We start from the raw sequence: 13596 nt of genomic DNA on the forward strand, positions 1-13596 counted from the left end.
ATGTTAGCAGCAAATATACCAAATCAAATGAAGACCAAAATTCCACTCACTCTAAAAAATTCTAAAAAGAGAATATTCTTAGATGTACATTTAATCTGTATACAAAGGCTGAGAGCATCATTGCAGGAGGTGAAAAGCCATTTACGTGCAGGACAGGACACGGGCACTGTGGGTTAGACCCAAGGCGAGGCTCAGAATCTGCACACTGTCTTTGGCCTTCAGGTTGGAGAACTTATTCCTCCCAACTTTAACACTTACACCACCACAGTAATCCAAGACCTGTGGAACCAGTGAAAGCACAGACATGGATCAGTGGAACTGGGACTGAGAACCTAGAGGTGACCCACAGTCAAGACCAGCTGCTTTTCTCCAAAGGCACCACGACAATCCAAGGAGGGCAAAAGGATTTTCTCCACACATGGAGCTGGGACAGCTGGTGTCCATACATAAAAGAATGAACCTGTCATAGGTCCTGTCACAGAATGAGCACAGATTGGCTCGATGGTCAAAGAGTTGAAATGTGGAAGCCGAGAAAGAGTAGGTCTTTGTGACCTTGAATTTGACTTTGGTTTCTTCAACACAATATCCAAAGCGTGAACAACACAGGAAGATCACAGATGTTAAATGCTTTATATTTGTTGGATAGTATCAAGAAAGTGAACAGATAGTGTAGAGAAGGGACAAAGGAATCTGAAAAATCAAACCTCTCATAAACGTCTAGTATCCATCCATAAGGGGTAAAACCCACAACTCACCAATAGAAGAGAAATAATTTCATTCAGCAAAAAAGATAAGAAAGGGCCAATGCGCACGGCGATCCTGCCATTGCTCAGTGGGGAAATGCACACTGGGAAGCTCGCTTCAGCACCGCTCCACACCCTGTGAGGTGCCTGCGGGCGGCCACGGAAGGTGTTGGTGGCAAGTGGAGACGTTGAGACGCTCAAGCTCTGCGTGGAGGGTGTTCCGTGGGGCAGCTACTCTGAGAACCAGTCCAGCACATCAACAAGTGAAACAGCCGGCTGAGCAGCGTGCTTCCTGACTGTAACCCCAGCTATTTGGGAGTCGATCCAGGAAGGTCACGGTTTGCCAGGCCTCCGTGGGCAGGCGTGGGGCCCCAGCACCCAGTCATCACACAGTTAGCAGCATTCCCACGAGCTGCAACAGGTGACCAACCCGAGGTCCAGAAAACGACACCACTCAGCCTCATCCTACCAGGACCTGCGCAGGGAGGCATTCACAAGCTCGCTACCCTCTTGAGGGCATTGGTCGCAGAATTTGCAGAGGCCGCCGCTTCTTACCTGAGTTTGGGTTAAGGCGCAGGCCTCTCTCCCACCTCCACCTAAGCCCAGCCTCACTGTGGCCGGTCGTGGGAAGGCTCAGTCGTGGGGCAGCAGGCCCAGAGTCGGGGCAGCTGCTGTTCTGATGAGGACCCCACCTAGATGAGCTTCAGGCCCTTCCCCGCTCACAGCCATCTTTCCAAGGACCGCTACAAGGTGGCCTGGAGCCCAGACGCTCAGCTCCCCTCCACATCCTTGACACAGTGTCCTGAAGGGCCTGGGGACACAGGATATCTATCTACGTGGACACTGCACACAGGCCGGCCATCTATGCAGAGCCAAGGATGCCGTCCCCAGGACCAACGTGGCAGTCCCTGGGCCAGAGACCCGACAGCGTGGGACACTTCCCATCGCATGTGGGTGATGGGAGGCCCTGCCAGGTGCCCTGCAGGTCCACAGAAGAGTCACCGTGCCCAGCCCTGCACGGCTCCATACCCCCGTCTCGCAACTCTTACGAAGAGAGAAAGGCATTCACCCCACGCCTCGTCGAGTACACAGGCCTGCTCCCCTGTCTGCCAAGGCAGATGCCATGCTGAGCTTGTGCGCAGGAGCTGGGAGCCTGTCCCCACGGCCTACACCTGGCCTCTGTGTTTTGCAGATGCATTATGGGGAAGGGAGGCCAGCGGGGGGTTAGCAGTTAGCCTATGTGACAGTGGACTTGGCAGGTGGTGAGATGTCGTGTGCCTTGGGTCCTGTGTGTCGCCTGCCCCACCGGCCTGGTGCCATGCCTGGCCGTGCCTGGTGTCTTCTTTCAGATGTTTGTGACCGCTGAGTCTTCTGAGAGCCTAGGAGGAGCTGTGATCCTAAACACTGGGGCTAAAATCTTCATCTTCAGCCATACGCAGTGCTTAGAAAACTAACTGCTGAGTGTCTCCTGTGGCAGAACGTTATCCCCAGCTCTGTTTGGGTTGACTCCTCCCTCCCTGGTGCAAAGAACCCCGGGGACGAGGGCGTGGGGGCATTGGTGGCACTCCCTGGAGATCCTGGTTTTACCTGGGATCTACAGCCCATCACTGCAGCTCGTCTCCTGGTAAGAAGAGCAGGTGCTCCGGTGGGCAGGGGGAGCTGAGTTCAGGCCCCTGGGTGAAGCAGGACAGGGGCAGAGCCCGGTGAAGCGGGCAGGAGGGTGGGAAGGAGGCTCCCAGTGGCACTGGTGCCGTCACTTCAGCAACACCGAAGGTGGGTTTCTTGGAGTTGCCTTCTGACTTCTCTCTGAAGATAAAGCTGGACAGAGAGAAGCCGTCTGGGGCCTCCCTCTGCCCACAGCAGCCCATGGCCTCTGTGCATGGAAACACCGTTCGCACCTGCTTCCCAGGGAGCCTGTGGAGCGTGGTAGAAGGGACGAGGTGAGGAGACCCTGAGACGGGGCTGCTTGGCAGGCAGTGCAGCCAGCAGCCAGCGAGGCGAGTTCTATCCGGAGATCTTGTCTCCTCTGGTCCTGTGGGCCAGGCCAGGGCACCGTGGCGAGCCCTGCATCACACAGGTCGTGGGGCCTCAGTCAGGAAGGCTGAGGTGGTGACGTGGGCAGGACCAGCTTGGCACAGGGCAAGAATCTGGCGTCCAGTTGTCATCAAAAGCCCCTGCCCTGTAGGAGCTGCCGGGAAACACGTGGAAACAGGCCCGGTCCAGGGCAGGCTCGGCACCACCCTGGGGAGCAGCTTAGCCCAGCCAGCCTGCCCACCCCTCGGGGTTTGGGCTCCTTTAGGCACGGAACCCTGCAGGGTGGCGGTTACCACTGCCTTTCTGCCCCACTGCCAGGCTCTGTCCTCAGGTGCTGGGCAAGCGCGGGAGCTCCAGACAGGGACACAGAGGAAGGCCACCCCCGTGCGACACGCCAGCTTTCAGACGCCCCAAGGGATCTGAGGGTCCCCAGCTAAGCCATCCTCAGGTTAGGTGAAGCCAGCTTTGGCTCAAGTCACCTTCTGCCTTCCATAAACTATCCTATCCCTCTTGGACTGACGTCCACCCTGTGAAGTGGATCACACTGCCAGGAAACGGGCAAGCCCAGGCCCAGCTCCACCAGCATCCCTGATGCCCAGAGCATCCGGGTACCTGCCTTTCTCCCGTCACCCCCAACCGCCGTGGAAACCCCCCGGTGGCACAGGGCGCAGAGATCTGCACAGCACAGGTGCCTCTGCCCGACTGCAGGGCCTCTGCAGCAGCTGCTCTGTAGTCATAGATGGGACAGGTGTGGTCAGTCAGACCTTGCTGGCGTGAGGGACCTGACCTCTGGCCTTGTCCACTGTCTGCCATCTTCCCGCATCCGGTTCTTGAGCCCCGGGACCCTTCAGACACTAAGGCTGTTGTCCTCACCTGGAGCCCACCAAGCGTGTCTGCCTCAAAGGAGACCGGATTTCAGAGATCTGAGAGACCCAGGCAGGAAACTGTGGGGAGGGGACAAAGAGCCTCCATCCCAGGGACAGGCAGGAGGCACCCACAGCCCCAGTCCTCCGCAGAGCCCCTGGCCTCATGGCTCCTCTCCCTCCTTCCCCCATTCACACCTCTCCACAGATGTGACTGCAGGTGAGACATGTGGGGAACACAGCTCCTCCAAGGCCAGTAGCCACCATTCTGACTTGAAGCCACCAGTGGCCCCCACCACATGGCAAGGGCTCTGTCCCTGATGTTCCCGCTTGGGGCTCTGAGCAGCCAGCGGAGCTGCAGGAGCGCCTCACACTCCCACGTTTGAGTTAGACAGGGCTATGGTGGCCACCCGGGCTCCCAGCCCCCTGTCCTTGCTGCCTGCTTGTTACGCCACATGGCAGGGTGCATTTTATTTCTGATGTACACTCAAAGAAAATGCTATCAAAGAAAGCTCCCCTGAAATGTTCTGTTTGCAGGCAGCCCAGAAACCTTTGCGTCAGTCCCTCGCCTTAGGCCGATGTGGCTGGGCAGTGATTATCAGAAGGGGGGGGGGCACCATGGCCCAGACAGCTCGTGGAATAAAAGAGGGCACTTTTCATGTGCATATGGACCGCGCAGCCCACTGTCTGGGCCAGCAAACACTGGCTCTTGCCAGTTCCCCAGTGTTGCGTTTCTGAGCTCCCTGATTCCCGGGTTGACTGAATGTAATTGTGTGGGACTCTTCTGTACTAAGACACAACATGCACGCCACGTTAGGCACAGCTCCCACGGGCAGCCAGGTTCATTTTTGATACCTGCCCACTGTGCCCCCCTTCTCTCCTCTCTGTCCCCTGCGCCCATTGCTGCAGTGGCTCGGCCGTCCGTATCTTAGCTCTGCCTCTCCCAGTTGTGTACATGGATGGAATTATGGGATGCATATTTTTGTGACCAGCACCTATCCCTGAAAAACATAGTTGAAACAAATTGTATATGTACCAATGACATGTTTTCTGCCTCTTGATTCTTGAAGGGGAATGTCTGAAAATACCACCTCTCCTCCACCAACTGCCCTGCACCTGTAGTTCTGGTTCCGAGTTGCCATTCAGGTCCCACTGGCAGGGTCCCACGTCCTCACCACTGCCTGGCTGGGCTGGGCTGGGCTGGGCTGGGCTGGGTTAGATATTTATTTGCTTTCTCTGTGCCTCACTTACCCAGTCGGCAAAATAAGGGGCAATTTTAGCACCCACTTCAGAATTTTATCACCCGCTGAGAATTAAGTGAGCCATATGTACAAGGATAAATTCTGAACCTTTCAAGTAAAGGTCTAAGTTTTATATAAATGTCATCTTTTATTTAAGGAAACAGCTCCACACTTTTATTTGAAAAAAGAAAAAATTAGCAGAGCTGATATTGATTCTCAGAATAAGAATTTGGGATGGGCTTGCTTTTTTCCTGTGTGCCTGACAACCTCTTCTGTCTTGTCATCCTGGTTTCTCCTTTGATTTCTCTTCTGAGCATAAAAGTCTCCACACTTTTAAAGGGAAGAAACTTCCCAAAACCACTTAAAACTACTATACAATCTGACTTGTGGAACTGAAACCCCTTTGTACAGCTACTTACTAAGAAATAATTTTAGCGTGGCACTAGTGGCTCATGTTTGTAATCGTAGCTACTCGGGAGGCAGAGTTCTGAGATTCATGCTTCAAAGCCAGCCCAGGCAGGAAATTCCATGAGTCCTTACCTTACATTATCTGTCTCCAAAAAGCCAGAAGTGGGATTGTGGCCTGAAGCCCAGGGACAGAATCCAGGCCCTGAGTTCAAGCCACAGGCTAAGCACAGCAACAGTAATGTTCACAAGTAAAAAGAAAGTATCGTTTTAGGCTGGGCACAGGGCTCATGTCTACTTTCAGCCACGTGAGAGGCAGAGATCAGGATGGTTATGGTGGGAGGCCAACCTGAACAAAAGTCAGCAAGATCTCATCACAACAGCCAGCAGGCTCTGGTGGGCCCAATCTCACAGGAGATGTAGGTAGGCGGTTCACAGCCCTGCCAAGGCAAAAATGTGTGACCCTATCTGAAAAATAGCAGAAAATAAAGCTAGTAGTATGGCCCAAATGGCAAGATCCTGAATGCATACAAATCCCAGTGCTACCACATTGAAGAGTTGTTTCCGCCTGCTTGTGCTTGCTTTAATGTCCTACAGCAAGTAATCGTCAAACTTGATCAGTATCTATAGGAATCACACCAAGTGGTCAGCAAACTTCATCAATAGCTACAGTAATTACTCCAACAGCAGATGTCAACAGTCACCAGTACTGAGTCTGTGTGAATGACAGTTTAATTATTTTCTAATCAAGTAGTATGGCAGTGAACGTTACACACATGCAAAACTATGTGGCCAAGTCTGAGGAAGACATCTGTGTGAAGAGGAGATCCCATCGCTGGAGGAAATGGGTCTGTCCCGTTCTTGAGTCATGTGAGGTGAGACCGCTCCGTGGCAAGTGTCCTTCACGTGTGCTTGGCAGAGGCCATCAAGGAAAGCCCGTCCTCAGAGCGCCCAGCACCCACCACGTGGCAGCCTGGGGACTTCAAGGTCAGCCTCGGTCCCGTGCTGGCTCACTGGCAGGAGATGCGGTGCTGTGTGAGTCCCCAGAAGACAGAGCAGCTCTTCCTGAAACCAGCTCATTAGCTGCAAATCAGTGCGAAACATCTCATAGACAAAAAAAAAAAAATGTGTAGTTTTGATGCTTAAAAATAAGAAGTGCAAGGCCTTGTGGACCTCTCCTGTGTCCACCCCGCCCGCCCACTGCCGGTAAGATGAGCAGAGCCCTTCCGGGAAGAACCTTGGCAGTCAGCGCCCACGACCTTGAGCATGACAGGGTTCGTTTGACCCAGCAGTTGTCCTCACATTTATCCTAAAAAATGAAGGTCTGTGCTGCAAGAACAATATGTAAAAGTATTAAATTACATCCCTGTTTGTACAAAAGTCTTTAAGCAAAAAGTCCATCTGTGGTAGTGTAGAAATGTATTAGTAAGATTGATGACCCAGTGTCAAACTGACCAAACGAAAGAGGGAAATGACCCAAACTAGTAAAATTAGAGATGAAAAAGGTATATCGTAACAAATTTCAAATGAAATCCTGAGGAAATCCTTGGAATACTTATATCCTAATTAACTGGGAAATCTACCCAAAAAGGGGGGGGTTAAATTTCTAAGCCCACTTGATTTATGAATATTGAACCAAAGAGCTGTTAGCCAGTTAAAATCAAGCAATAAGAAAGATCCTACCAACCAAAAAAGAAAAAGGAAAAAAAGAGCCATGGACTAAGTAGGTTGACTACTGTATCAGACCTTCAAAGACTAATAGCAGTACTTCTCAAAAAGATTTCATACAGCCAGACACAGGTGACTCATACTTGAATCCTAGCTACTATGGTTCAAAACCAGCTTCATCAGTAAAGTTGGTAAGACTCTTTCTCCAGTTACCCAGCAATAGGTAGCTCAGGTGGTAGAACACTAACCCTGGATGCGGGGGGAGAGGGGAGGAGCTAAGGGACAGTGCCAAGCCTTGACCAAGCCCCAGAATTATTGTCACAGAAAACAAACAAAAAAGAAAAACAGTATAAAGAAAAGGATAAAGAGGAGCAATGCTACCAAACTTCTAGGAAGCCAATTCTATCCTGATAAAGCCAAGAAAAAAACTAAATTATAGACCAATTTCTCTGATAAACATAGATGCAAGGCTTCTTTATAAAATCTTTACCATCAAAGTTCACAGTGGAATTTAAGGAAAACCCCATGCATTATGAAAAAAGTATCTTACAAATTACAATTGGTTAATGTAATTTGTAATTGCACCCTAATCTGGTAATAGTGACTTCATGGGGGAGGAAGTTCTGATTGATTCCCGCTGCTTCACTGTTTTCTGAGTTTCTGCCGTTTAAACTTTTGGTTACTCTTCATAAGAAGTCCATGATGGCAGTCTCGCAGGAACAGTGCAAGACACTGGCAGACGGCGGGCCTTGCTTCCTCGGAGCATTAACAGTCTGGGGCCACGCCAGGCGCCCTTGCTCACGCTGGATGGTGCCTGGCTCCCACCTGGCACCCACTATCAGCAAACCGACATGGCCATTGAGTGAAGACCCGCTGGAGGTGGGGCCTGTCCGCCCCGCGGTCGCTGTAAATTACAACATAGCTGCAGCTGCAGGAGCACGCTTCCACGTCACCGAGTCGTAACATGCCTGGGGTTGTTTGGTTGAACTTGTGGGCTATGTCCCAGACTGCAAATCCGTGAAGAGAGAAGGGGAGTCGTGCTTGTCGGGCTGGGGCGGGGCATCGGGGAAAGAGACAGTGACTGCGATTTCCTCTGGGGGCCGTGGATGACAGTCCCTGATGGCGACGTGGCTGCAGCGCTGCATTGTGTGCTCTGAATGGGTGCGTGGCAGGTGGTGTGAGTTACAGCTCCACGGAGAATAGGGCACTTACTGTAAGCAGGGAGGAAAATCAAACACAATGTGTTGGGATGTTTCCGTGAAGCTGGAGAAAAGCATGCTCCAGGGCAAATGGAGACCAGTCAAGAAATGGAAGACGATGTCCGGCGGAAGAAAGGATGGGCAGTGGGGATCCCTGTGCGCTTGGAGGCCATGTGCTCATCCTTTGGCAGCCCCACCCCAGCCCCCTGCCTCGGAACCAAGCAATTAATGATGGAAAGATGTGACTGGAGATTACAGGAGGTCTTTGAACTGAGCAGAGCCCACCTCGAGGACAGTGGGCTTTGTATCAGTGCCTCTGTCCTGGCCTGCCCAGGAAGGGCCCATTGCTTCTTAGAGGACAGCAGAAGCTCAAGGGCCTGTGTGCAGGGAGCACAACCAGCCTGCCTGCTGGAACCACACTGAGTCTGTGACCTGCGTGCATTTGCCCGCACCTGACCAGGCAAGCCAACAGGTGAGCGAGAGTCTTGAGTGAGAATGCCGCATCAAGGAGACGTCAAGATACGTTTGTAAGAGCTGGAGAGACCAGGCGGCTGGGCACTGGACTGCGCTGCCCGGCCTTCTCTGGGCCCCGAGAGAATGAGCACGGTGAGTGCTAAGCTCTCTGGTGCTTGCTTATGTAGGAAATCACAACCTTTCTTGGACTGGGAGGGGAAAAAAAATAACAGCTAAAGCTGGGCCCTGGCACTCATGCCTGTAATCCTAGGTACTCAGGAGTCTGAGAGCAGTTCAGAGCTAGCCGAAAAGTCCCTGAGACTCCTGCCTTCACTTAACTACCCACAAGCAGAGATGTGATTCAAGTGACAGAATGATAACCTGGAGCACAAAAGCATGGGGACCTTGTCCAGGCTCAGAGTTCAAGCCCCAGGATTGGCAAAAGAAAAACTAAAAACAAAACTGCCATCGTTTGGAATCATCCCCTATCGTCATGAACGCCGGAAGATTCTCCATCAGATGCTGTCTGTCCACCTCGGGGAAAAGCGCATTTGTCCCAACACCCAAATACCTCACGGACTTCATGGATTAATGCTTTCTGCTCTTCAGCGAACATGTCTTTGCTCACCACCCTGCCCCCCACGCTGGGCAGAGAATCTGCAGCCCTCCACACCTCTCAGCGAGTTCAGCGCCAAGCCACAGCCCCTCTCCCTGTGCTTTGTCTGCTCTCTCACTGTCTGCATCAGTGCTGTCCATGAAGCTATGTTGTGCCTGTTTTGGTATTTTCTTTGCTTGGGTTTTGGAGGGGTTTATTGACCACTCCTGGGGCTTGAACTCAGGGCCTGAGCACTGTCCTTGGAGACTTTCTGCTCAAGGCTGGAGCTCTACCACTTGAGCCACAGCACCACTCCCAGCTTTTTCTGTGTATGTGGTACCGAGGAATGGAACCCAGGGCTTGGTGCATGCTAGGCGAGCACTCCACGACTTAGGCCACACCCCAGGCCCCTGTGATGTGTTTTGTCACCTTTGTAGTATCACAGGTCAAAAGAACCTGGTGCACCTCATGGCTCACACCTTAATTCTAGCTACTCAGGAAGCTGAGGTCTGAGCCAATCTTAGCAGAAAAGTCCATGAGACAAGTCTGGAGACCCTTACCTCGGATTACCCAGCAAACTACCAGAAGTGGAGCTGGCTCCATCCTTCAGCTGGGGTGGGGGGGAAGCCGAGCACAAGCAGGAGGCTGTGACTCCAGTGCTGTCACACACGCACCGATAGGGAAACCTGATAGACATAATTGTGACACCATAATTAACCCAATACTGTTCAAATTCTCTTTGAACATGGTAATCAATATAGAAAAGTGTTAGAAAAGCCATTTTCCCCCAAGGCTGTGACATCAATGTTCTTCCACACAGCATATCTTAGGGAGGACAGTGGAACTGCCGTTGGTTCCAGGTGACCTGTCAGGACAGTGGCACTTGGCACACAGCTATTGGGGCTGAATGTCAGCTTGGGACACCTGGGTTTATGCCATTTGGGAAGTGGGTCAGCGCTTGCTTCTTTCTTCTTCTGGTGACGCTCATGCGTTCGTGAGGTAACCGGGATTGGATCCTCCTCAAGCAGCCTGGTTTCAGGATGGCATCTGTCCTCACAGCTGTGGGTGCAGGGGTCACCTCATCTTTGGATCCTGCCTGCTTCTTCCCGGGCCTGCAATGTGGTTTTATCCCCTGTCAGCCCAGGGTGATATTCTCAGTCCCTTCTCCCAGGCACATCCTGAGGGTGGAGCGCCTGTTCTCAGTGCCATAGCTTTAGTTTTGAGTTAGGATTGCCTCCTGAGGCTGTCTGCCCCCGAGGTGCCTCGCAGTGTGCCAGAGCATGTGAGTGGTCACAGCTGGTGTGAGGAGCGGAGCTGTGCTGCACTGGGTACACAGAGGCCCCGGTCCTGACCAGCCCAGCATAGGCACAGTGCAGAGAACTGTGCAGAACGTCAGCGGTGGCCTGGCTAAGCGCCCTCCACGAGACCGCAGGCCTCCTCAGAGTCACCCAGAAAACTTGCTATGTCCCCACGACTTGGTCACAGCCCCAAAGTCCCTACTCCAGAAAGTCTGGGAGAGGGTGGGGAGTTGGCAGGCCTGTCAAGTTCCCAGGCAGCTGCAGCCTCTGGGCCAGGGTCTGACTGTGAGAGAGACCACGTACAGCTGCTGGGCGGATCAGGGCTGCCCTTCCGGAGCCTCCAGAGAGCCCCTGGTGCCTGGAGTTTAGGGCTGACTAGAGGCATCTGCATGGTGCAGACTGGTCTGAGGTGCTAGGAGACCCCAGGGAGTGGAGACGAAGCTGGGCCCAAGGGGCCTCAGCACATGCGACCAAGGTAGGCCAGCCACGGGTGTGTGAGATAGGTGAGAGAAGCCAGAGGGTGGGTAGGGGTTCCTACACACCCCCTGGGGTACTGCCAGGCTTCCCACTGGCCTTGGGGGCGGGGACTAAGCCAGGCTGTACTGGGGGAGGATTGAAGGGCTCTGAACCAGGACTGCCACGGGCTCTTGCTGTGACAGTCCCCCGCCTGCCCCAGTGGTGCTGGGGTCTGGATCCGGGCTCTCAGCCATACTCATTTTGGAGAAGGACCTGGTGTCCTGTGTAGCCAGTGGAGGAGAATGTCTGCTTCCCGGCTCTGAGATGGGAGGGTCATGGTCCTTAGCCCAGCCAGGAAACGTCCATGAGACTCTTCTCCAATTAACTAGCAAAAATTCCCAAAGTGGAACTGTGGCTCACATGGTAAAGCACCAGCCTTGATCAAAAAAGCTAAGAGACAGCAAGTAGGCCCTGAGTTCAAGCCCCAGGACAGACAACCAAAAGAGAGAGAAAGAGCTGGCAGGGCGGGGGGGTGGGGGAGTGAAACAGAAAAATAGAAAAATAGAGACAGTTGTAGAGCAGCTGCCGGTCATGAAGTCCTGACGGGATGTGGAAGGATCTTCACGCATTCACCAGGAATATTTTAGGATGGTAGAACAGGTGATGGTAACCCAGCCCAGTAGATCTACTCAATGTCACTAAATTGTGTATCTAACAGAGGGTCATTTTGTAGGTCCCAGTGACTCACACCAGGAATCCTAGCTACTCAGGAGACTGCCAAGATAAGAAAGTCTGTAAGACTCTTATCTCCAATCAACTACCCCAAAGCTGGAGGTGGAACTGTGGTCCAAGCAGTAGAGCAAAAAAACCTAAGGGGCAGCAACCATGCCGAGTTGAAGCCCCAGGACTGGCACAAAAATTAATGAACTCATAGTAAATGGGTATGTTTATGGCATGCAAATTATAACCTCAATGAGGCTGTTGAGGGAAAAAAAGACTTAGCCCCCACTCCAGGGGGCTCCCAAAGAAAGCACCAGACAAAAAGACAGCCTGGTGGGTTAAAGCGGGAAGGGCCACTCCTGCCTTCAGCTGGCCAGTCAGCATCCTCCAGCCGGGAAAGGTGACAGGCCTGCATCCCAAGCTCTTTTCCTACAATTCTGAGGCTGCCCCGACCCTGTCTTCAGTCCAGAAAACTGCCTAGGCAGGACCCCAGGTGAGAACCTCCCAGAAAGCATCTCAGCTGCCTGAGCAGACCCCTCCCCACCTCACAGGCCTTCCCCGCCCCCACTCCTCTCCTCTGCAGAGGAGACCGCCTTGATAACCCTGCGGGATCAAGCCGCACCACTGACTGTCTCAGGAACGGGGTGGTCTGGAGCTCATCTGGAGAGGAGAAGAGCAGCATTCCGTCAGACCAGAGCCGGCTGGCATGGAGACCATGCTTCCTGATTAGATCTAGCACATGATGGCCAGACAGTTTGTTAAGCATCGATTCCCAGCTCCTTGAAGCCACGCTGACCTCTGTGTGTCAGCCAGGGAGCCGAGTCCCAGCTGTGCTTCCCAGGCAGGCTCCTGTGATCTCTCCTCCCAGTAAATGACGATGGTGCTTCTGGGAAAAGTAGTGTGTTTGGGAACTGAACACAGCCAAACAAAAGAAGCTTCTTTATGGTCTGTGTGTCTGGGTGGGGGGGGGGGGATGCCGGGGACCTTCTCCTAAACATTTCCCCAATGAACCTTTCCAGAAGAGACACCTCCTTGGGGTATCTGGCCAGCACAGGGCTGTGTCTAGAGACCAGGAACATGACTTGTGGGTTCAGGATATGGCCAGTCTAGAGGAGGCAGACTGTGGGCAGGTGGCTCTACTGGCCCAGGAGAGCTGTGACCAACCCACTCCCCCAGCATGGAGTCCAGGCGGGCTGTAGGAACAAACAAGGTCCTAAGCTAACTTGTGATGTGGGGCTGAGAGATGAGGTGATGACCCTAGGGAGGGTCAAGAGCCCAGGATCAAGGACCTCTTGTGTCCTATGGAGGTGTACATGTATATATGTGTGTGTGTGTGTATATGTGTGTGTGTGTTTACCTATATGTATTATCTGTAATATGGTTTTTGCTTACGTACATACATATATTTTGCTTCAGAATGTAATCATGATTAGATATATTACCCATAATCTTCCTATGTAAAACATTTCCCAAGAAACAGTGCTTTGAAAGCCACTTTGGGCCTTTTGTTAGCCTAGCGTGAACATCTGTCTGCCATTCATTCTAGACGCCCCTTGCAGCGCTGGTTTCAGGGCCAGGCCTGGAGTGGCGTGGTAGAGTGCTGACCTCGTGCACAGTCTGGGCCACGTCCAGCACCGTGTGGGGTGTGGGATTACCCAGGTGCTCACATGGACCCAGGGAACATGCAGAGATGCAGGGCTGCACGGGTGTGGCTGCATCCTCTGAGACTGGTGACGGTAGACTCTGTTCTGGTGGAAGGGCGGGGACTTTGGGGTTTCATGGCCAGCTCCGCCCCTCGCTGCCTCACCAGACACTCTTGCCCCATGCGGCCCCCCCCCCCCAGGTCCCTGCAGACTCCCATGTTCTGTTTTGATTGAGCCCCTTCAGCGCAGACCTTTGCTACCCAACCAGTCCTGCAGAC

The 13596-nt window shown here is 53.0% G+C and overlaps 1 protein-coding gene across 12 annotated transcripts in view; it reads left to right on the top strand.

Moving 5' to 3' along the window:
- The window catches only part of Agap1 (ArfGAP with GTPase domain, ankyrin repeat and PH domain 1), a 418516-nt gene that overhangs the window by 376058 nt on the left and 28862 nt on the right, over nt 1-13596 (top strand). The gene's annotated exons all lie outside the window — the stretch shown is intronic.

This window comes from Megascapheus bottae, chromosome 21, assembly GCF_031878675.1.
Source record: "Megascapheus bottae isolate mThoBot1 chromosome 21, mThoBot2.hap1, whole genome shotgun sequence".
NCBI lineage: Eukaryota > Metazoa > Chordata > Mammalia > Rodentia > Geomyidae > Megascapheus > Megascapheus bottae.